General features: G+C 37.5%; 1 protein-coding gene across 1 annotated transcript in view; it reads right to left on the bottom strand.

The window, feature by feature from the left end:
* The window catches only part of ITGBL1 (integrin subunit beta like 1), a 123,470-nt gene that overhangs the window by 17,987 nt on the left and 81,897 nt on the right, over nt 1-23,586 (bottom strand). The gene's annotated exons all lie outside the window — the stretch shown is intronic.

The following is a 23,586-nucleotide window of genomic DNA, read 5'->3' on the forward strand; positions in this document are numbered from 1 at the left end:
CCTTAACTTCTAAGAGTTTGACTCTATATGTTTTTATGCAATGCTGGTGAAAGAACATTCTAAAAATGGCACAAATCATGGACCAAACTCACACATTTGATAGGCTTGGGGAAGGATATTGTGTATAAAAAATGGCCACCAGAGACATAGACTAGGATGTAGAAAACCTGCCCTTTAATTTAGTCATAGCATCAGTGAAACTCAGCTTGGCCATGGTCACTGCTCTACTGAATGCAACACCCAAATTTATGGTATTGCTGGAAAGTAAAAAATACCCTCCAAGTGCTGCCTTTTGTTATGCAACCCGACAGTTCACAACACACTGCACTAATTTATTCCAGCATTTGCTGAAATATTTTATTGAACGGGAAAGGACTGTGAACGAAAACTTCAGTAAAGGTTTTCTAACTGTAGATGTCATGACGATAAAACTCTTTAGGGTAAGGTACTGATAAATGATTACTTATTTTCCCAACTTCTAACCTTAATTTGTTATATTTGTTTGTGGGGCTTTGGGGTTTATTTTTTGTTTGTCTTTTTTTTCTTTTTTAAAGAAAACACTCTGATTAAGTTGGAATAGGGAGAGATCTTTTGACTTAAGGAAAAAAATTTCTAAGCTCATTTTATAACTTCTATACTCTTCATCTTCCCAAGCCTCAACATACATTGCACTTCTGACCTGACATTTTATGCACCAGGATTCAACCTAGAAGGACGTAAATGGCAAGAATTTTAGCAAAGACATACAAAAGAGAATTAGAGTAAATACTTCTTAACACCTTTATTATATGCATAGTTTAAAAACCACATTTCATTGTCAATTATATGAGGATATTTGTTTCAGAAAGAAACTTTTTATCAGAAGTGCATCTGCCACAGCATGAAATAGAATTGTGCTTAGTAATCACGTCAAAATTTAAGATATTATTGTCTACAGAAATAATGATGCTATTGGCCTGCATTCTCTAAGCTGTAATTATTTGGCAAGGACAGCCACATTAAAAGACGGAAAAAAAATCCTTAGTGCTTAAACATACGGAAAATCTTATTGAGTCTAATTTGTCTCTTTTTATACATTCACCTTAGGCAACCTGATCACTTTTGCAAAAGTGTCACATCAGCCTGTCCCAAGGAACAGTCAGGAACCTGTGGGCTGAGAGGCACCTGATGAACAGGACCCATCTGTTGTGGAGATTGCGACATAAACAAAAGAAGAATCTTCAGCAGTGGTATCCTGGCCAGCCATTGCTATAATAAGGATGCCTGAAGATGGTAAAATCATTTAAGCAAGCCGCTTTGACTAGAGGAGTCTTTAGAGATGGAAAATCCTCGAGAGGAATGAGCAAAGGAAGATCCTCTAATAAGGATCCTGCATGTTCTGTAACTAAGCATTATCTTCTGCAATGCTTAATTTAATAAGTCAGAGTCCAATGGCTGGTCCCTTGTGCTGCAGTGGGAACAGGCTCATTTCAGTCCCTGTTGCAAGTAATATTTATTCATTTTAGTTAATGTGCAACAGTGTCACCAGCAGAAAAATGGAGGGAAGCCCATCCCTAGACAGACTGAGCAATTTTTGTCATATAAGAGATACAAGATCAAAGGGATTTTAGGCCCTACTTTCTCAATCTGTGATATTTTTTTGTGGTTTTTTTTTGTTGTTGTTGTTGTTGTTGTTTGGTTTGGTTTGGTTTTTTTGCCTGGCTCTCACCTAATTCCACCTAAATATGGTTTAGATCATCTGGCTGCAGACCTCATCAGAACTGAAAGTGTCTTAAAAATAGGCAGAAACTTCCAGCAAGTGCCCTGGAAAAGGATTTCTTTGAGCTATTTCTTTATTTTTAAATATTCAAAAATACTATTATAGTAGTTTATTACACTGCTGCTGAAATTGATAATCAAATTATTAATTCCTTTACTTTTACAAATGTTACAAGATCAGCATGAGAAATAAATTTAATGGTGTCACTAAATAACTGCCAATTTGTAGTGGCTATTAAAATATTTTGCCTCCAAAAGTAGTGAGATTTTAGTTAGATTATGTAAATAGGGCTCACTCTAAGAAGATAATTTAACAAAGAATTAAAGTCCTATTGCTTCTGAACAGCTAACTATATAGTATGTATCTGCTGCTGAAATATCAGAAGCCACACCTTATTCTCTGATCTTCTCATAGCTATTGTGATAAAATACTTACCAAACAAATTCAATCATTTGAAAGTAATTTGAAGCTCACATTATATTGAAAAGGGATCAGCACTTTACTAAACATACTCCCTTGCATAGAATAATAGGTTTACCATAGCAACCTGATTATACAGGGAAAGCTACTGCCATACATCTGAAATTTTCTTTAAATTCCAAGGCATAGAGAAATAATTAAACATGGGTGACTATAACATTCTGAACCTTCTCAACCACCTGTGCAAGAACTACACTTTATGAGTAAAAAGAAACCAGCTGATGTCCGACATTTTACAGCAAGAGGCTTCCACTGTTCCTTGCTAAACAGGGAGGGTAAATGTCATTATCAGATGGCTTCAGATGAAGGTAGCTTTATGATGGAAGTTATATGAGCTATTAGTATTGAAAAGCATAAGCTACTTACTGCAATGCAAGATGCTAAGAATAGAATAATTATACAAGACATTTATTTGCCTACAGTCTTAATATTTCCTCACACTTCTTCCTCCCATTGATGTGAATAGGAGTATTAACTTATCACTAATAATTGTTAGTGCTTGAAGAGTGACAAAAGATCAGCTTAGGTTGGGTTTTTTTGTTTTTAAAGGGAATTAAAGTGCCACATCTCATCAAAACACCAGTTCATTAGATAACTGACTCTAGAATTTTAAAGGAAAATGCCGTAAGCTTTTTGCTTTTGATTTTATTCTCCATTTACTATAGAATTTTTTCATTCCTCATGTCTAACATTTATAAAACATAACTAAACAGTTTCTAGATTTACATTAAAGCTGTCCCCATGCAAATTGCTGTGACAATTAGCTGCTTGCATTCAAACACATTTCCTATATGGATTGACTGAAAGTCTCCTCTGTGCTAGAAGTATAAAATTTTTTCAATAAAGCATTTTTACCCTGTTTTTGTCAGCAAAGGAAGAGATAGTAATAGCTTCCAATGTAAAAATAAACACTGACTATAATAAGATATACTTCATTGTCTTTCCCCGCCTGTAACTCTATAGCATAAAGGATTTTTCTGTGCAGGATGATTAATTTTTATCTTCTAAATGAAATCAAATAAATAAAGCCTTTCTTCTGTTTAAGTTTTTGGTTTTTTTGTTTGGTTTTTTTTTTTTTTTTGTGTGTAAGGAAGATAGTGCCAAATTGCACTGAAACTGTGGCAAAAGCAAGTCAGGTTCATTTAGTATATATATATATAAAAGTGGTTTAGGTTACTGATAAATAGGAGGGAATCTGCCTTTATTAAGGATTTTTCTGTCCCATGGCTGTCCCGGGCTTAACATCTGAAAGCATTACCTTTCAGAAATTGCAATTTCTTTTTTATCACGTAATCTCAGGTAACTTGAGCACATTCAGTAAAGCTGCTGTGTCTTTTTGCCAACAGAACTCATTTCATGCTGGATGTGAGCAAGATGATCTAAAACAATGTTCAGAAATGGCAAATCAGAGAAGGGGGATGGGAAGATTTGTACAGAAGATCACAAAGTTTCAGTGGACACATAAAGGGTAAGGGGAAGCAGATGTAGCTGAAAGAAGTAATAGCAGCTAGCAGATTCAAGTAAGGCAATAGAAAATCCACTGATGGAGTGGTGGAGGGAAAAAAAGTGAGCAAACAGAACCACAGGATCAGAAAACAAAATGCAACACTTGCCAAAATAGGGTGGTGCCTTGCTCATTCTGAGGTGTTCACCACCGCATGCCCCAGCTGACCTTGATCAATGTGGAGAAGTTTACATTCAAGCAGGAAACAGTGACAGATTTCTTAGTGGCCATGCATTGTGTGTTTTGTACGTCCTTCCAAAAATTGCCTGGAATTAATTCCCATCTGGAATGGCTTTAAAAATATATATACATATAAATATTATACTCACTAGACAAAAAATAATCCTGTCTTATATATGAAAGGATCCTTGGGTTTTAAAATGCTGGCAATTCTTGATCTGGTTCGTTGGGTGATTTATGAAGTGTCAGAAAAAGGGAACCTTTGGAAGCGTCTTAAGTGCGTACAAAAGTATCCTTAGAACCTTTTAAAATGCATGAATATCTGACTGATCTCACTCAGAACAATGAAAATCTGGGGACTGTTAGGGGCTTGGGGTGAAGGATGTGTTTTTGTGGAGATATTTTCAAAATTGTGTCACAATTGGGTTTTCCACAAAATTTTCAAGCAACAAGCACTTTTTTTTTCTGCAATGTATTATGAAAAATAAATGTATGCATTTATCTCCTCATACACACAAAAAAAAAACATTCAGTAGTTATTACAAGAACAATTACATGTTTGGGTTTGGATTGAGAACGAGCTTTCTCTTTCTAAATCAGTATACAGAAAGTAAACATGCCTTGAGTCTATTCATAAAAAGATTATTTGCAGCATGACTGACCCAAGACCTCAAGTAAAGATATAAAAGCTCCAGAGAAGGGCTTAGCTGAATCATACCAACATAAAATGAAATTAAAATGGCTTTAATAAATCTAAAGTAATTTCCAAACGTCAGAATTTTGTGCTCTTTTTTTCAATATTTTTGTACACTAAAGTAAACTTTTAACAGCAAGTTCTGAGATTTTTATTTAAGTAATATGAACAGCAGCTGATGCATATAATTAAGTTAAATATCTGTATTTTTCTTAGTCTTACTGGTCACCTCTGAGCTGCAATAACTGCATCAACTACTACATTCAGAACTATCAACAGGTCTGAAATAAATGGATGTAAATGGATGCAAATATTTGGCCTAAGAAAAACAGCAGAAATTCACAAATTAAGAAAGGCTTTTGTTAAAGCTGCCTGAGACTTTCCACTATGGTATGTTGTATCAAGTTGTTCACTAGTACAAAGTACAAGATTTCCCTTATATAATAGGTATAATGAGCATATTTTCTTAGGCACAAAAAAGTATGTTTACTTTAATTTTTTAAAAATTGAATTGCTTTATGATGTCAGACCAAAGAACGTCTGACAGCTTAGTTTGTTCTTAAGGGTATAAAACCTGAAAACACAAAAACCCCAAATAACCCTAAGATAAAAATATCTCCATAAATAAAAGTGTGCTATCCCAAACAATGCAACTTTCACAACAGTGCAAGCAACTGTTGTTGCTGAACATCCAGTACTGCAAAAGCAAGTGTCATGCAAGAGCAACTTCAAACAGCTGAGACTTTTCCCCCAGCTTTAGAACTCACAGGATGTATGACTGAAAGTCTGATGGCAGTGTTGGCATATGGCACCTGAAGTAAATGCTTTTTCTTTGTGACAGCTTAACAGTGAAATACTTCTTTAGATAATTTCACTCAACAGCACCACTTCACAGATTTAGCATCAGATAGTCTTTCAGAGCTCCTGCCAGTCAGCAATACTGATTTGTATCTTCTTTTCCATGCCGCCTTTCTTTTTATTCTGCTTTTGGTTTTTCATTTTTTCCTCTCCCTCTCTTTAAAAATTTTGGTAAGAAGTACTGCTGCACTGCTAGCTTCCTCTTCAGATTGTTAGTTTGACATCTGCTACCATCATCATCAAGCTGACATGTCTCCTCCATCTGTCTGGTCTAAGTAGCCCTGCTTTGAGGATGCACTCAAAAGCTCCTTTTGTATTTCTGCACAGCCGACGGGGAATTTCTAGAGGAGTTCCAGTAGAGGAGTCATCCAGAAGACCCCTGCCCAGTTTGTGGGAGCAGGATTTTAGCAGTAGGCATCACTTTTCCTCATCACATCTTCCTCAGGTTCTCCCACTGGGGGTGCATCCTTGACAGTTCACTCCCTATATTAAGGGGACAAATAGGACTAGGAAGGCAATTAATTCTCTGTTCAAATGAAAGGTGATAGTCAAAGTCACCACACAGAGGAGAGATGTGTGAAAAAGACAAGAAAGAATGTGGCAAAACACTTTCTAAAGAAATGTGTTGTTAAGGCAGAGAGCAGCAGAAATTGAAGGGGAGGAGAAGGAATACATTGGGGAAAAAGAGAAAAATAGACAGCATGGCAAATTTCAGTCTGAAGATGTACAAACCCTAGAATTCAGCAAGCCATCATCTGATTTTTAAGTTCCCTTCCTCTGCTCATCTCTTTTTCATTCTTTCCCCCCAAAATGTTTTCCAAAACTCAAACTCCGAAGAAAAAATACTGCAAAGAGATGCCACTAAATCAAGCAAATGATACAAAGCATTCTGTTAAAACTAACATCTCCATAGAATATTAAAAATGAAGTTATGTTTGATTTAAAGGATCTGACCTGAGAATGCTTTCTCTTCACATTGACAACTCTCAGAAAAAATAAGTCTCATTTCCTTTTTAGCCTATTCAGCTGCCTGATGCATAGCATAAGCTGCTACAAAATATTTTCTAGCAAAAGCCAAACATAATAAAGAGGTACAATCCCATAGTGAAAGATACATGAAACACAAGGCCACTGTTCAAGAAGCCGTGATGGCTTTTCAGCCATTTAGAGCTTCATACATTTGACTGCCTTATCATCCAGAGGATTGTCTACTTACCCCTTTTTTTACATGATCTGCGATACAAAGAATCACAGCACTAATTCCACAGAGTTGTTTAATTTGCACATTAATTTACTAGAAAATGTCAACTGCTTTGTGGAAATTTAATCACCAAAATGTTAACCTTGTTCACTTCCTGCTGAAGCCTGTTGTTTATTAGATAGCAAAATTCAAGATATTTTAGGGTGGTAATAGAAGCCTATCTATTAAAACATTTAACCTCCTAAGTGATCTGCTCTTTGAAGCTTTAGCTAAGATTAAAATGCTTAATAATGGTAAAACAAAAATATGAAAATATTCAATTGCATAGCAACCATCAATACTATTTGCAGATAACAGACTGCTAAGTTCAGAAACCATGGCAACAAATGACATCACACGGTACCTACCTTATTGATTAGCTTTCACCTCAAGACTTTTTCCAGAAATGAAAGACATTTCCTAGCAACTGCATCATCTACTGAGTTGTTCCAAGCTAAAAGGCTCTTACCCTGACTCTTAAGCAAATTTTTCCTTTTTTGCTGCCAACTGGCCAGATTGTGCACTAGCCTCGTGTTACAAGGCTCTCTAATCTGTTGCAGAGACACTGCCTTATGGCTCTTAAAATCTTTGCCCCAAATTTAATGGCATCTGTGAAATAATGTTTTTTCCCAGCACCCAAAAAGACCGGCTCTGTGGAAAGGTATCCAATACGGAACAAAGAAATAACAGCTTTTGAAGGAGTTTGAATGAAGGAGTAACAGCTTTTTAAATGCAAATTTTATCTTCAGAAAGTGACACAATCCTTCACTTCCCCACTCTCTGATTTGAAGTATTAGTAGTAAATTCTTCATTGTAAGTAACCCTGGGATTGCAAATTTCAAGAAAAGTGCATAGCAATGACAAACCAGTGACCCAAGGGCTCTCAAAGGACCAGCCAGGCACATTATGTATCACTCTACAGGTGTGTACTTGTTTAAAGTCCTTAAAAGTAATTCCCTCTTTGCTCATCTGTCATGATAGAACCTCATGAGCAGCCAAGGACACTGGCAAGACTGAGGTGGATAGGTGTAATTAGGAGCCAGCCGTATTTGTACTCAGCCTCCTGTACTCAGCCTTGCTAATTCTGAGAGCAAAAATACATGTTCACAGTGTGAATTAGCCCCAAAACTTCTAGAAAGATCACTGCCAAAGATGTGCTCCTGCCAAAACTTCTGTCCTGGCTGGAACTGATCATTACTTTGCTGGTCAGCCACAATCAACAGATTAACCTGTGGGTTTAAGTTGTAGATGCAAATGTAGATGCAGGTGGTGGCTCTTCTCCACCACCTGCTTTCAGTCCTGACTCTGCCACTAACTTCTCTGTGTCTGCTCTCAGTGGGACAGCCCACTGAAAACAGTGATGTCTGGAACAGCCTCACTTGGCCAGTGTCAAGCACTGGACAGGAGAGGAGGAAATACCATGAATGGGCAAAAAAGCTGCTTGAAACTGAGTGGAAACCAGGAAGCAAGAAAGTATTTTTCCCATTAGTGCAGAGACTGTTAGACTACCATGCAAGAACTTATGGGAGTGCCAGGGAAGTTTTATATAACTCTCAATTCATCCCACAGTTTCTCTCAAGAGGGAAGAGAAAGAAGAGTCCCCAGGGCTCCCCAGAAAACATTAAGAGCCCTCCAGCAGCTGGAGAATTCAAAACCCATGACCAGTCATTAGTCCTTTGAAAACATTAGTCAACAAGATGTTGAGGAAAATTTCAGTCATATGCATGATATTAAATATTGTATCTCCTTTGGTTTATGACTAATCATTTCTGTCTTTTAAAGTCACTGTTCAAAAAGTGATACTGTTATCAAAATTGATACATGGAAAAATTAAAGATGAAAGTATGATTAACAAAATGTCATTTTTTATAGCAGTGGAAACATTTTGAAGTCAAATGAAGCAAAAACGTAGAAAAACTAAGTTTTATTATATAAATCAGAGAGTAAGATGATCTTCACAACTGATTAAAAATGTTAAGACTGAAAAGCCTGATAAGTACTGTAGGGAATTCTATGCTAAATTGAAAACATCTATCCTCTTCTGTTTTGGAAATAAGTATAAATACTACACAAAGTACTGCTTTGTCAATTTCCTCAGTAATCATGTAAGAATACAAAGACCATGCAAATAGTTCTTTCTACAGACCAATTGCTCTATTAAATATTTAAAACTTCATCAGAAATGAGATTGCTGGCTAGGAAAAAAATAGCAATCCTTTCAAAGAAAAAGCACTATTCACTGTAATAATCTAGCAAAAAAGTATATGCCAAGCTGAAGAACAACTGAGCAGAGAAAACTGGGTCTATCCAGTGAACCCTGAAGGTTTTTATCTTTCTGCATAGAGAAAGAATGCATCAAAGCTACCTGCTGTAGAAATATGTGCACCTTTTCTCCCCCAAAGTACTTTTTCTAAGTATGTCCAGCAAACTGTAAACTAAATCTGCCTCTTTCCCACTAATGAATGTATGGAGAACATAGTGATCCCAGAGACAGCAGTCACTATTACAGAAATCTAAAGGCAAATGCAACTCTCTATCCCCTGCAGCTATTTAGGAACAGTTCTTCACAACTTTAGAGCAAGGTTATTCCAGGAGAGAGGAAGGGTTGGGGTTAGGGTTAGCAAGGGTTAACCCTTCATATAAATCACATTTTTCAAATAAACCCTATAAAAGCTTATTTCAGTACATTTTTAACATTAACTAAAGCTCACTGGTTAAGCAGTGAAAGTCAACAATATAGAAACACAATGGAGATGTCTATCTAAATGTGGGAGAAGTTTCTGGGAGCTATTTATTTTTTAGTGCTTTCACACTTAAAGGTAGGAGCAGAAAAAATTATCTGAATGGTTTCAGAGGCAGCAGAAGATGGGATATGATGGGAAAAGAAGACCATTAAAACAACTTCTTACATATGGTAAGTGTGCTCTGGAATATGTACGTGTAAGAAATGTAATCTAAGTTCCACCATAGAAAGTATACCCAGACTAATGGCAGAGATAAGGATGAAGGCTTAATTTGGATGAGTAATGAAATCATAAAAGAGTAGAGTTAAGGCCAGATATATCCGAAACTTGTAAATCTGGCAAAAAATAAGGTTTTTACAGTTCATACCTAGATGAGATGAATGGAAAACCTATGGTCATGAAGTCAGGACAAAAAAGCAAAACAATTTACACAGAAGAATAAAGCTTGAAGGATAAGTTTGGATTGCTCCAAACACTTTGAGAAATTAAGATTCAAAATGGAAGGAAAAAGAGCAAAGATGCCTGCAAGTGATTTTATCACAGAATCATTTAAGTTGGAAAAGATCACTAAGAACACCAAGTCCAACCATTAACCCATCACTGCCAAGGCCACCACTAAAACACATCTCTAAATGCAACAGCTCTATGTCTTTTAAATACCTTCAGGGATGGTGACTCAACCCCTTCCCTGAGCAGCCTGTTCTATTGCCTGAAAACCCTTTTAGTGAAGAAACTTTTATTAATATCCTGTCTAAAACTTTCCCTGGTGCAACTTGAGGGCAGTTCCTCTTATTCTCCTGCTTATTATTTGGGAGAAGAGACCAATTTGCTACAACCTCCTTTTTGGGAATTGTAAAGAGTGATGAGGTCTGCTCTCATCCCTGAGGAACAGGCAAGGGAGGCAGGTACCAGAAGAATAAGTGGGTAATGGTGAGAGAACAGAAAGTGAAGTGGTCAGCCAAAAGAACAAAGTAAGAAGAACAGCATGTGACTGGCACTTTGCAAAATTAGGTGAATTAATCTGAAAACTACAAAGGTATGCCAAAGGGATGAGGATGAGTAATTCTGTAGAAGATGTTCCAGCAAATGGAAATCCAAGTGTTTTCAGGAAATATTTTCCAATTTGAAGAAAAGTGTCATTAAAAGAGAATTAAACACAATAGCTAGGTCAAACAGTGGTGGGAAGAGAGTGAAATGCTATCTTGTCCTCTAAAAGCAAATTTCTTTCCAAGTCAAAATTACTTTATCTATAGAAAGAGCCAATATATCTTCCATAATACATAACAGGACTCCATTTCCACCTTGCTGAAGTGTGAAACAGTATATTATTTTACAGACCATTGAGGCAACAAAAAGAAACACTATTTCCTGCACCACCATGTTTCAAACCTTTACCAGCTTTACCAGTTCTTGTCTGAGAGAAATATTTCTGTCACTGCTATGGCCACCCTTGCACCAAATCACCCTCAGGATCATGGTGCATGGTTGCACCTTCTGAGTTTCACTTTGGATCTGAATTGAGGCAATCATTAGCAATTTACCTGCTTGTCTACAAGAAAGAAGCAGGATTATAGCTCCTGAGAAGCAGAGCACTAGCAACCAATATATTAAAAGCAGTCAGCATGCAAAGTGGTGTTATGAAAAAACCCCGTAGCCCCACATTCCCCCAAGAAGGGGAAGGTGGCTGTCCCTGGAGACAAACTCAGCTATAAAGCCCAGTCTGTAGTTCACAACAACCACTGGAGACAAACAACCAGGTTTTGCAGCATGTGGAAACAGCATTTGTTGTTCATGGCTTTCACTGTGAGAGAATGAAGCGATATGAAAGAACAGGCAGGAGGTAAATCCTAGTGGTGAGAAACATTGTTCCAGCACTAGGGTACCATCTCTGAGTTTAGCCTGCCATGAATTAATGCTAAAGCCATGATTGCTCATATGGATTTTTACAGACTACCAAAAATTAATTTCAGCCCTCTTCCAGGACATGTCAGAGTTATGTTTAGCAAATACAAAAAACCCAGCACCCCAAAATAACTAAAAAACCCCCAAATAAACAAAGAAACAAACAAAAACAAAAAACCCAACCAACCAAAAAACACCCAAAATTATAGCTAACCAGACAGAACACATTAGTTTGACAATCTCTGTCATACCTGATTTCAGTTGGAAATCAGACCTAGATGGAGTACTCCATACTTGCTATAAACACTTTATTATAGAAATAAAATGGATATGATGTTACCACTTTAAAGTTCTGAAAATTGCTTTAAATACAACATGATTGTGGGGTCTCCTTTTACTGCTATTCTAGAGAAAAGCACTCTAAATAATATTCAGATACATAAAAGCAACAGTTTAATGCTATACTTAAAAAGCAATTAATTCCAGAAATTGGTTGTCTAAGCTAATAATTTTTTGTTTTGTTTTACTCTGTTTGTTTATAACAGCAAGCAGTAATGATCTAAAGAGCATTTGTTTCTTCAAAGAATGTGGTTTGGCTCCTCTTTGCTAATATAGTCATAAGGAAATTGTATTTAAGCCTCCCCTCAGTAGCTCCATGTAACTGAAAAACCCGTCTGTTATTAGATTCCTGTGCAGCAAGATGTAAGGTTCCAGCAACTTCTTGGATTTTAACCCTTCTCCCTAGGAATCTGAGTTATGGCACGGCACTGACAGTAGCAAATAAGAGAAGCAAATAAAATCCTGCGCAGAAGGATTACTAATTTTGTTGCTATTTTCATTTCCCCCTTCCTGGAGTGGGAAGGCTAGTGAGGCTTGGTGCTGAGGGAGTGGGAAGAAATAAGGAAAATAATCAGTAGAACTCATTATTTTTCTGCGAGAAATAGTGGGAGGCATAAGTTACAGGGGGTGGAAATTGTAGATCAGACAAGGGCAGAAACTGATACTCAGTTGTGAGAGGGAAAAAGAGCAGTGGAGACATCAGCTGAAAACAAGCAGCAACCACATGTACTATGACATCAGTAGCATGCAAAACACACCAAAACTCCTGCAGTGCACACACAAACACAGAAATGAAGCATTTATTTTTAAAAGTCAATCACTCTCTACTTCCTTCCCAAGAGCAGCAGCCCTGCCTTCTCCCCAGCAGCGAGGCTGTGTGCATGTCAGCATCACAGCCAGAGACATCAGGACTCTCCACTTTGCACAGTAATGGTCTGGCTTTCAGAAGCTTTGATGGTAAAAGGGGTTAACAAACAAAGCATCAGCAGGCAACTGCCAGAGCAGGCTGAGTTGCAGCAGAGCTGGACAGTCTGGGAGTGTCGCTTTCAGGATCCAGAGCCCGAGCACAGGCAGATCACAATGACAGAATTTAATATCTTCCTTGAAGCCTTCATTATCAGCACTGCTACTTAAATGAATGACTCATTCATCCATTCTGTCTCAAAGATCACAACAGAAAACATTACACCCATCTCTATCTGTTTCTCCACTACTTTATTTATAGCTGGAATTAATGAAAAAGAAATGTATTTTCCCAAGAAGTTTCATGGCACAATGGAAAACTATCCACAATCTGAATAGTCTACATGGTGTAAGTAATACACATGAAACCATACACACAACCTCACCTCACTTTAGTATCTAATTGAAAGGCACCCAGGCTTACCCAAAAAAACCACCACTGTTGAGCAGAGGTTCAGTGTTCAGAAGACCAATAAAATCAGTATACAAAACAAAACAAGCCCTATCTCAAAAGTCAAGAGACAAGCAATATTTTGATATGACAAGAGAAAATGGTTTTAAACCAAAAAGATGGTAGAAACAGATTAGATGTGATAAGGAAGACATTTTTTATTATGAGGGTGTTGAAGCACTGGAACAGATTGAACACGTCTCTGCTCACTGCAAAGGGGTTGGACTAAACGACCTTTAAAGGTCCCTTCCAACCCAAAGGAGTCCATGATTCAATGCTTCTGATTCTATACTGCAAATGCAATAATTTTCATAAGCATTCTTCCCTGAAAAGAACTTGATCTGAAAATTGCTAGTACATATGGATATAGGGATTATTTTTATGTAAACCCTGTGCAAGACCACATGTATGCATGCTTCTTAAAGGAAAAATGCAAAAAATGCTGAGCTTTCACAGCATGCTGTATCAAAATCACACAATCACATGACTTACAATACAGAAGATGAATATAATTGTAGAGAAAATAATCCCACCACCATTTAAAAATTCCAAATTTAAATAACTTCCAAATGGAGAAAAATTTGGAATGGCAGATGCAATCGTGTGTGCACACAGATCTGCAACATCATGAAATCTGCTCATAAGTCAAATGGTGCAATTCTGTATTTCATAGAATCACAAAATGGTTCAGGTTGGGAGGGATCTTAAAGATTGTCTAGTTCCAACCTCCCTGCCATAGGCAGAGACCCCTCTCACTAGACCAGAGTGCTCAGAGCACTGTCCAGCTTGGCCTTGAACACTTCCAGGGATGGGGCATCCACAACTTCTCTGGGCAGCCTGCTCCAGTGCCTCAGCTCCCTCACAGGAAAGGAAGTCTTTCTTACATTTGATCTAAATCTACTCTCTTCCACTTTAAAGCCATGCCCCTTCTCCTATCACTACCTGTTCTGGTAAAACGTTCCACACAGAACAAGCCCTGGATGCACTGACACTAAAGGGTAACAAATTCCGTGTCAGCCTTCACCTCATCCCTCCTGCTTCTACTAGGAAGTATATAAAAGCTTTAATGATTGGTCTGCACAATATTTCCAAACAAAACTGGATCCAGAACTAAGTCATCAGCATGAACATAGATGTTAGGAGAGTTCAACAACTCAAGCATGCTGCTACATTAATGTGGTCATATCTCTGGAGCTGGATCTTGCATAACATAGCTAACACTAGAAAACACAAACTTGGGACTTTCTGTAGAAGATCCCATGGACAAACTCTTAGCAATGCTGAAGAGTTTTGAGGTCATTCATGGTCTATGTTTCTAATGAAATAATAAATTTGTCTGCAGAATCATATCAATTCCTAGACAGCTGTACGTGCCATACAAGGACCTTGATTAGATGCAGTCCATGGTAGCTAGGCAGACGTGTCTGGAATTCAGGCTGTATGGAAGCCCTTATATTTGGTTTCTGCATACAGATACTTAATGAAAATAAACTCAAATTTAAGTATACCTGTGGCTCCAAATACCTCAGCAAAGTAGAGCCCCACCAGGCAGCACAAATGCTAATGTGAAGCAAAAACTGACCAGCAAGGGATGTATGCTTCTAAAACCTGAAAAACAGAAGAAGCAGCTCTCCTAAGTCCCCACTTCAGCTCCCCTCTTGCTGTGAATGTTAGGTCCAGGCAGTTGGTGGTGAGTGTCTGCTCCAAGTGAATGAAGTAAAACTTTTACAGAAGTAAAAAAGCACAAGATAAATTAACAGCAATGTCTGCATAGATATGTAAACTAGAGAGACACACACATTGAGGAGTCTTTTAGCTCTTCCTTTGCATTGACATACATAACAACAACTCTGAGATGTTAGCCTATTACAAAGAATTCACACCATCTCAAATTAGAAAAGAGATGGACGAAGTATTCTACTCCTACGGGACTGCAATACATTATCTTTAATTGAAATTAATTCATTTGTATTAATGGAAAAATTAAACTGTTACCATGAAGTCATGCTGCAAAATTCAACAGATTAACGTGTCCTTGTGGGAAAGTCTTTTCAGCTACTTTAAGTCACAGTGTCATCAACAGGGATCACAAAATAGTTGAAGTGGGAAGACACCCCTGGACACTATTCAGTCCAACCTCCCTCCTCAGCACAGGGTGACCTACAGCTGGCTGCCCAGAATGGTGTCCAGTTTGGTTTTGAACAACCTCAAAGGCGAAGATCACATAAAATCTCTAGGCAACCTTTTCCAGTGTGTGGTCAATCTCACACTAAAATATTTTTCTTTCATTTAAAACTTATTTCCTCTGCTGGACTATCATGGCACCAAGATGTTCATGGCTTTTGATTACATAGAAATTTACAGAATTTCAAGATGAGTTATTATGATATTTCTCCTATAGGAGGTGAAGAAAAAAAAAAGGTTATTGATTAATTAGTGATCCTTGAGGGAGTTTTGGGAAAAACAAATATAGGTTTCCCAAAAGCTTGTGGTGGAACTACACAATACACATTTGCACTCAACACTTTCTAATTCATTAAAAAAAAAAAAAGAAACAATCTGGGAAATGCAAGTTTGTAAGGCATCCCATCAAAAATTAGCCAAGAATGAAACTAAGACAGCATTAATCTTACTAAATGTTCTATAAAGATATTTAAACTTATTTTTCAGTTTTCTTTGATCAAAGAATCAAATAGCTTGCATAAAAAGATATTCAGTGTTCTCATTTTGAGTCAGGCAGTGGCACTGACTATAATTATAACACCTGATGGTTTGTCTGTGCTCTAGCACAACATCTACTGTAGGATCTCAAGACAAGTTCAGAGAATCACAAAATCATCAAGGTTGGAAGAGTCCTTCAAGATCATCTGTCCATCAACTGTCATCATCTGTCCATCATCGTCCATCATCCATCCATCCTACCATCAACTCAGCACAACCATAATCCCCTCTAGACCATATCCCCAAGTGCCACATTCCAACACCTCTTGAGCACTTTCAGAGACAGTGGCTCCAATGTATTCCAATGCCTAACCACTTTGCAGGGAATTTTTTTTTCTTCCCCTGGTGCAACTTAATACAACTTTCTTTTGTCCTTCTATTTGAGAGATGGCAGAAGAGACTGCCCCCCACCTCACTACAATCTCCTTTCAGGTAGTTTTCAAGAGCAATGAGGTCCTCTCTGAGCCTGAATATTTACTTTCTCTGAAAAAAACATCACTTCCCTCAGCTGCTCCTCCCAGCACATGTTTTCTATATCCTTACCCAGCTCCATTGTCCTGTGGACACACTGCAGCACCTCACTCTCTTTTTTTAAAGTGAGAGGCCCAGAACTGGACACATTACTCATGGTGTGACCTCACCTATTGCCAGGTACAAGGGAATGATCACTGCCCTGGCCCTGCTGGCCATACTATTCTAGATACAGGTCAACATGCCACTGATGTCGTTGGCCACCTGGGCACACTTCTGGCTCATGGTCAGCTGCCTGTCAATCGTTTCTGCTGAGCAGCTCTCAAGCTGCTCTTGCCCAGGCCTGTAGCACTGCATGGGGCTGTTTTGACCCAAGGGCAGGACTCATCACTTTGCATTGCTGACCTTCATACCTTGGCTCATCAATCCAGTCAGTCCAAACCTCTCTGCAGTCTTCCAGCCACCCAGCAGACCAACACTCCTGCTCAACTGTCATCAGAAAACAGACTGAGCTCCTCAATAAAGATATTAAATAGGATTAACTGGTCCTAGTACTGAGCCCTGGGAAACAACACTGATGACCAGCTACCAACTAGATGTAACTCCACTCACCACCACACTCTGGGCCCAGCCATTCAGCCAGTTTTTCACCCAGTGAAGAGTGCACCCATCCAAGTCATGCATGGCCAGTTTTTCCAGCAGAATGCTGTGGAATTTAAAGCATACCATGTACACCTCAAAAAAAAAAAAAAAAGTGTATTCTAGGAGACACAAGTACAATTTTTGGCAAGAGAAGCATGACAGTAGAATAAAGCCTCTGAAATGCACAAGCTTAGCAGTTCCAAATAACATAATTCAGATCTTATCTGAGCTTTGTATAGCAGGATATACAGCTGAACACACACAAATTGTGCAATCGGGCCAAAGTGTCAATGCTACAGTGTTTGTTCAGTTACATACAAATATGGAGATAACTGCAAATGTTTTGTTCTCATCTTAAGCAATATATAGAAAAAACCTAAAATCACTAAAACAGAATATTTATTATTTTAAAGCAAAGGGCTCTAATCTATAGAGATTATCATGAGACTCTGCAGGTTAAAGACATCAGCCATTTTTCATTCTGCACTAAATTTATTTCATATCCTGCCCATGTTATTGGAATAAAAAGGGCTGTGGGAAGTGTCAAATTCAAATGTCACTTGAATGAAAAGAATTGCTCAGTATACCTGAGCAATTTTTTAATCTGCAAAAGATTATTCAGGAGCATGGGTTAACTCCTACTAAGCGTTGTTTCTGTGTTGCAGTGTGTAGAAGAAACAGCAATAGAAGTGTTCTTTTCTCTCTCTTTTGAACAAATTATTTCAGTGAATTGTTCCTGTATAACAGGATGAATTATAAATGTTAGCATCAAAAAAACCAGTAATAGTCTAAGAATGAGTGCAGGGGCTTCCACAATACAGCCAGTTGAATTACTTGAAATTGGTAGTATGAGTCACCAACAGTCATGAACAAATTGGGAAGCTACCTTGTCACTGTTCAATATACTGAGACAGGCGCATTGATTCATTAAGCAAAATAATAAAGAAATATAGAGGGCAGAAGGATGTAGTAGAAGACCATGACTTGCTGCATGGTCTGGGCAAGGCAGTTGTCTGGCTTCATCTTCTTTCCAGGAAGAAAGGAATACAGAAATTGATAGTGTCATGGCCCTGCTGACTCCTTGCAGCATGCTAACAAACACAACTGATCCAGTGAGAGAAGGATCTCATTACACCATCTGCAATCGATGCACGTCAGGCATTGCCCAACCCATTAAGGAGCCCAGTGAACAGCTGGATCTCCTGCTGTTCACTTCTGCTATTCCTTAGAGACTTTTCACAATGTAGATATTCTGGCCCAAGACCTAGATAAAGCATAGAGAAGGAAGGACAGGAAATTATCTGTTGTTATTCAAACCTTGGGATCTTTTCCCTTGAACTTCACCTTTTCTTCAAATCGAAGTATTTCTATGCATTGTCTTTCATAAAGTTATGGTCTTCCTGATATCTGACTCAATAATTAATGTGTAAAGTTATTGCTTGCATGCATAATTTTTCTGTCTCATGAATATGTGAAGGAGGAAAGATTATAAGTTGTCAAATGCTTCCAGAGCCTCTCTCCATGACAGAATGATAGATCCCAATGCTGTATTTAAAACACAGCTGAATAGATAAAAATAGTGTTTAACTTTTATAGTCATTATGAACCACAGTAATTTATTGAACCCTTCAATCAGCTGAGGAAACAAAAGATTGGGAATGGGTGAATGACTCATTTCTTTTCATGCTGTGTGCACTGATGCTCCAGTAACTTGATGCTCAAAAGGCTAAATAAGACTGCACAAATGTATCACTGAAATGAAGCAAACAAAGCATATCATAAACAAAAACAAATCAGTGGAAAGCTCTGAGGGAAACTCCAACTAGTGGTTGGCTCTTAATTAGCTGTATCTGCAGGATGTGTCTGAAATAGTTGTGAAGACAAATGTAGATTTTGCAGTGATTGAGAAAAAAAATAAAAGATAGTTTCAATAGGAACAAAAAGTCTCAGTAAATAGGCTCAGATATTTCTGCACCCAACAACTTGACTAAGGAATACATACAGATGTTTTGCACTCTTTTTTCTCTTTTCCCTACCCATAGAAGGAATTCAGATATCACACAAAGCAGTTTGACTGTAACCTCACAATATATATTGATGAAAGACATCATCCATTTATATTTACAGAAGACACTGAAAGATTTTTGTGCTACCCTGTTTATAAAGTGGAAGCTGAAGTACCACCTGTTATGGAGTATCTGTTGAGTCAGTTGTTTGAATAAATCTGCCAAAACACAGATATATAAAATAGTATAAAAACAAGCATAAAAATAGTATATCTGATTCTGTATCCCTTCACTACCTATGAAGAGCTCTGGAAGATTCATAATAACTCAGTTTGCTATGACAAACTCTGTATTACAAAACTCGGATCCCTACCGTGCATCTCTCACAGAAGAGCAGGACCCCTTCAAGATTGCTTAAAGATCCCAAAGCAGGCATAACAATTATTAAAAATCAGATGAGGAAAAGGGCATATATAATTCATGAATTATTATCATTTTTTCTTGGTTGAATGTACAGAGAAGCCCATTTCTTTCTAGGTGTCAAAGTAGTAAGCTTCCAGGAAGGTAAAACGGAAGGGGAAAAAAAAGGGGGAGCAGGGGGTAATCACTCCTTGCCTTGTCCCATCCCCAAAATTTTCTCCATCTCTTCCCAAGGAATTCAAACAACAATCAGAAATATCATTTCAACACCATCAAATGAAGGTCAAAACTCTGAAAGAGGTGCAGACACTTCTCATTGACTCCTAAGAATGGAAACACAATCATCATCATCATGGACAGTGTTTTGAATGCAGCTATGAATATGTAATCTTACATGATTTTGCATACACTGATGTTGTAGGTTATATTTAAAATGCTATTGCCATTGATGCATTTGCACTTTGCACTCATAAAATTAAGATATTTCTTTCAGTTGCCATCAAACAGCACTCAAAAATAATTCTGCAAGAGGTTACATTTTGTTTTGGAAATGTTGCTGTTCCTTATGGTATCCCAAAGTCTTCTTTGAATCAACTGACAGAAGTTAAAAGGCATGAACTAAAAAATCAAATAGACAACCATGTTGAAATTTCTCATACAGGTACCAAGTCTGTCTTATTACTAGAACTGCCAGTTATTTATTTGTCAAAAGTGTTCATGGCACAAAATGCAAACCCAAATCACACTAAATAAAAAGCAGTGAAAAAAAAATCCTAACACAGTAAATATGAAGTTAGCAATAAATGTATGGTGCAAGCTAATTAATCTGTGTTGTTTTGAAATATCAATTACTGTAATTGCTCCTCATGGATCCATTAAGATGTAGACAATTATAAAGGTTCTTGAACCCCATTATGGGCAGTGAAAGCAGATGTTACTCAGTATTTCAGATTAAAAGTTGAAAATATTCTATCATGCTGTTTTGAAATATTCAATAATGTATTACTTACAGGGGAATATCAGGCCTCACAATAAAACATATAGTTTGTCAAACCTCAGAGCAGAGAAAATGACATTATAACACAGAAAACAAGAGAACAGCTAAAATCTCAGGTACATAAATCCTGCGAAGAGAATGTTCCCTTTTGTTCCCATGTGCCCTTAATTATTGACAGTGGAACAGAACAGTCCCTCCTTACACAGGAAACCTCTTCAGACAGAAGTCATCACTTGTTGCCACACAGGCTTACAGTGCTTAAAGAAACACTGCTGTAAATCCCCAGTGGAGAGCAGAGGCACAAAGAGAATACAAATGATGACTCTGTAATTGAAATGAAGCTGGTGACTAAATGCAGAACCTAAATATAAACCTCACTTTGGTTTATTGAACATATAGACAGAGCAGAATCATTAGCCTGCCATTATGCATCTACTCTCACACAAATAGTGCCATTTAAAAGACTCACTGTGCAGTATTTTATCCTTCCTTAACACTAATGTGGTGTCTTTGAAAGCAAATATTAAAAGGGATCTGTGGTATCTCAGTCTGAAGCAAGAGGTTACCTTGAAGCTGCCTGCAAACCACAAAACTATCCTCTGATGTATTTCTTAGTGAAACTCACAGCATTGCATACATTGTAAGTGTAAAAATTGCATGGCAAACTTTGCTTCAGGCCCAGTTAGAATCACCATTATTTGGGGCCTTTTGGAATGGAGAACAGGTACCATAAATCACATCACTTAGTGATACTTAGTATAGCATCATCTTTTACTATTGTTAAAAATGTTTGCCTTATTTTTTTATCTACCATTCTTTCCTATCCTACAAGCTACTTAGCACTAATTGTAAAGAAATTCCGACTTTGGTACTCCTTGACCATATTATTACTCAAAAACCAGTGCAGTGCAATGAATCTACAGTGCATTGAAAGTACACCTCCTGAATGATAATTTTTGGATTGCTTATTTGGAATATCCAGATATTTTTTAATGTAACACCCACACCATGCAGAACATAGTTGTAATGAAATTCCATGAAAGGATTGACAGTTTGTGTTTTTACCTACCTGTATCATTCAGACCAGGTAGTCATTATTCAGTCTTAGTCCACAACAGCAATCACTACCATTACACAAAATGTCATGCAATGATTTTTAGTCTTGATTTCATCTTGATTAAGGATAACTACCATTTGACAAATTAATCAATTAAATTGCATTGATTTTGTGGGGGAAAAGGAACCTTTTTTTCTCTTTTCTAGTGGGACAGCCCCAGAAATAATGCTTTTTTTTTTTTGGATTCTTTTATGGAGTAAAGGAGACAATATCAATGACTTGTCAGGTAATTGGATTGCAAATGGTAATAGTAAGAAAAGTCTTTTAAAATCAAAATGCAGTTAGAGAAAGAGCTGGTTTCACCTTCCAAATGAAGAATCATAGACTTTCTTGAAGATACACCTTTATTCATAAATAAAACAAAAACTAATGACCTCAGTATGTGTCTGGATGGAATCCAAACACCTGAATTGTGAATTCTTTTTTCAAAGTTAAATTCAGTGGGCAAAACAGACCCAACTTGGAGAAAATTTTAATTATAAAAAATAATATAAATATTTAACTATTAGTTATGAATATTTAATATCTAGTAAGAATAAATAGATCTTTAATTACTCATTTGGGTACTTGGAAACAAAAAGGCAAACATTGAAACTAAACATATGTTATCCCTTTCCCATGTTCAGCTTCACTACTGCACTCAGGAGACTTCTCTCCTTCCCTGCCAGAAGAGGCACAGGGGGAAAGGGCAACGGAAGTTCTGGTCAGGTGATCTCTGCCTCCTTCCTCCTCACATTTCTCCCTTGCTCTGGTGTGGGTCCTCCATGGGCTTCAGCGGATGTGTTCTGCCACGGAGCACCTCCTTCTCCTTCTCCTTCTCCTTCTCCTTCTCCTTCTCCTTCTCCTTCTCCTTCTTCTCCTCTCTAACCACAGTATTCACACTGCAGCTCCTCATTCATTGGTTCCCTCTTCCCTGTCCATAATTTTCCAACCTTTCTTAAATACAGTTTCCCAGGGCACCACTCCTGTGTCTGGGGGCATGAGCCATGCCCTGTGGTGGGTTTCCTGGAGTTGCCTGGAACTGACCCCCACCTCACAGAGGCTGTACCTGCAACCCCCCCCCCTTGACATCTACAACCAGCACAGGAGAAAAAGAGAAAGGATATTTCCCCAGTATTTTTGCATTTAAATTTCTTCTTCAGTTTCAAAGTGTATTTTACATTATTTGGAGTTCATCCTATTTTTTTTTTTTTACTGCTTTACTACTGAGCTGTGTGTAGATACTCATATACAGCAGGAACACTTCATCTTCTCATAAATGTTTCTACATTCAGCCTCCACTGTCTCCAAAGGAGTTTTAAAAAGCTGAGTGAGGATTTACATCATACATTGATTACGTGACTTTTTGTTATTGATGATAGTACTTTACACTGAAACATTTCTGCCATTATTAAGCAAATAATATTCTAGACACACATCAGTAATGTGAAAATTGACCCAAACCTACTCAAAAAATATAGAGCACAACACATTTAGGATTCTGACAAAAGAGTTTAGAAACTGTAACATGTTCTCTGTAATATAATGCAGAGTTCATTGCCTTTAGCACCACACAATCCTTACTGACATAAAGTAATTCCATGTTAAGATTGTAATCAGGTCCCTGACTGGCTTATTTACTTGCCTCTGATAGAACACTGAAATATTCTGTCGGTTTTCTGAGCCAAGCATTGCCCTAAATTTAAAATAATAAAAGTGCAGCAATATTTAGATTCTGTGAATGTCTGCGTAAGTAAATTCCACTCATCTGTTCACAGATATGAATTCCTACAGAGTCACAAGCAAGATAAATGAAAATTAAGATTTACATTTGAAATTATGATGCCTACAGTCATCCACCCTAACTATGACTAAATGCTCCAGCATTGGAAATCTAAGCATGTTAATGCCCAAAGAAAGCCTGCTGTATTGGAGGTGATATAGCCTTTTTCTAGATCATAAAATATAGCTGTCAAGAAGTCACCCATGTCTGAGGAAAGAAATTTCTAATTTACAGGATTTTAAGTAGCATAAATCATTACAGCACTCCATTATCTAAATGATCTATTGCTCCACAATCCTTTTAAATTAATCTAGAAGAGATTATATCACCTTGCTG

This window comes from Passer montanus, unplaced genomic scaffold, assembly GCF_014805655.1.
Source record: "Passer montanus isolate IOZ18808 unplaced genomic scaffold, ASM1480565v1 scaffold72, whole genome shotgun sequence".
Classification (NCBI taxonomy): Eukaryota; Metazoa; Chordata; class Aves; order Passeriformes; family Passeridae; genus Passer; species Passer montanus.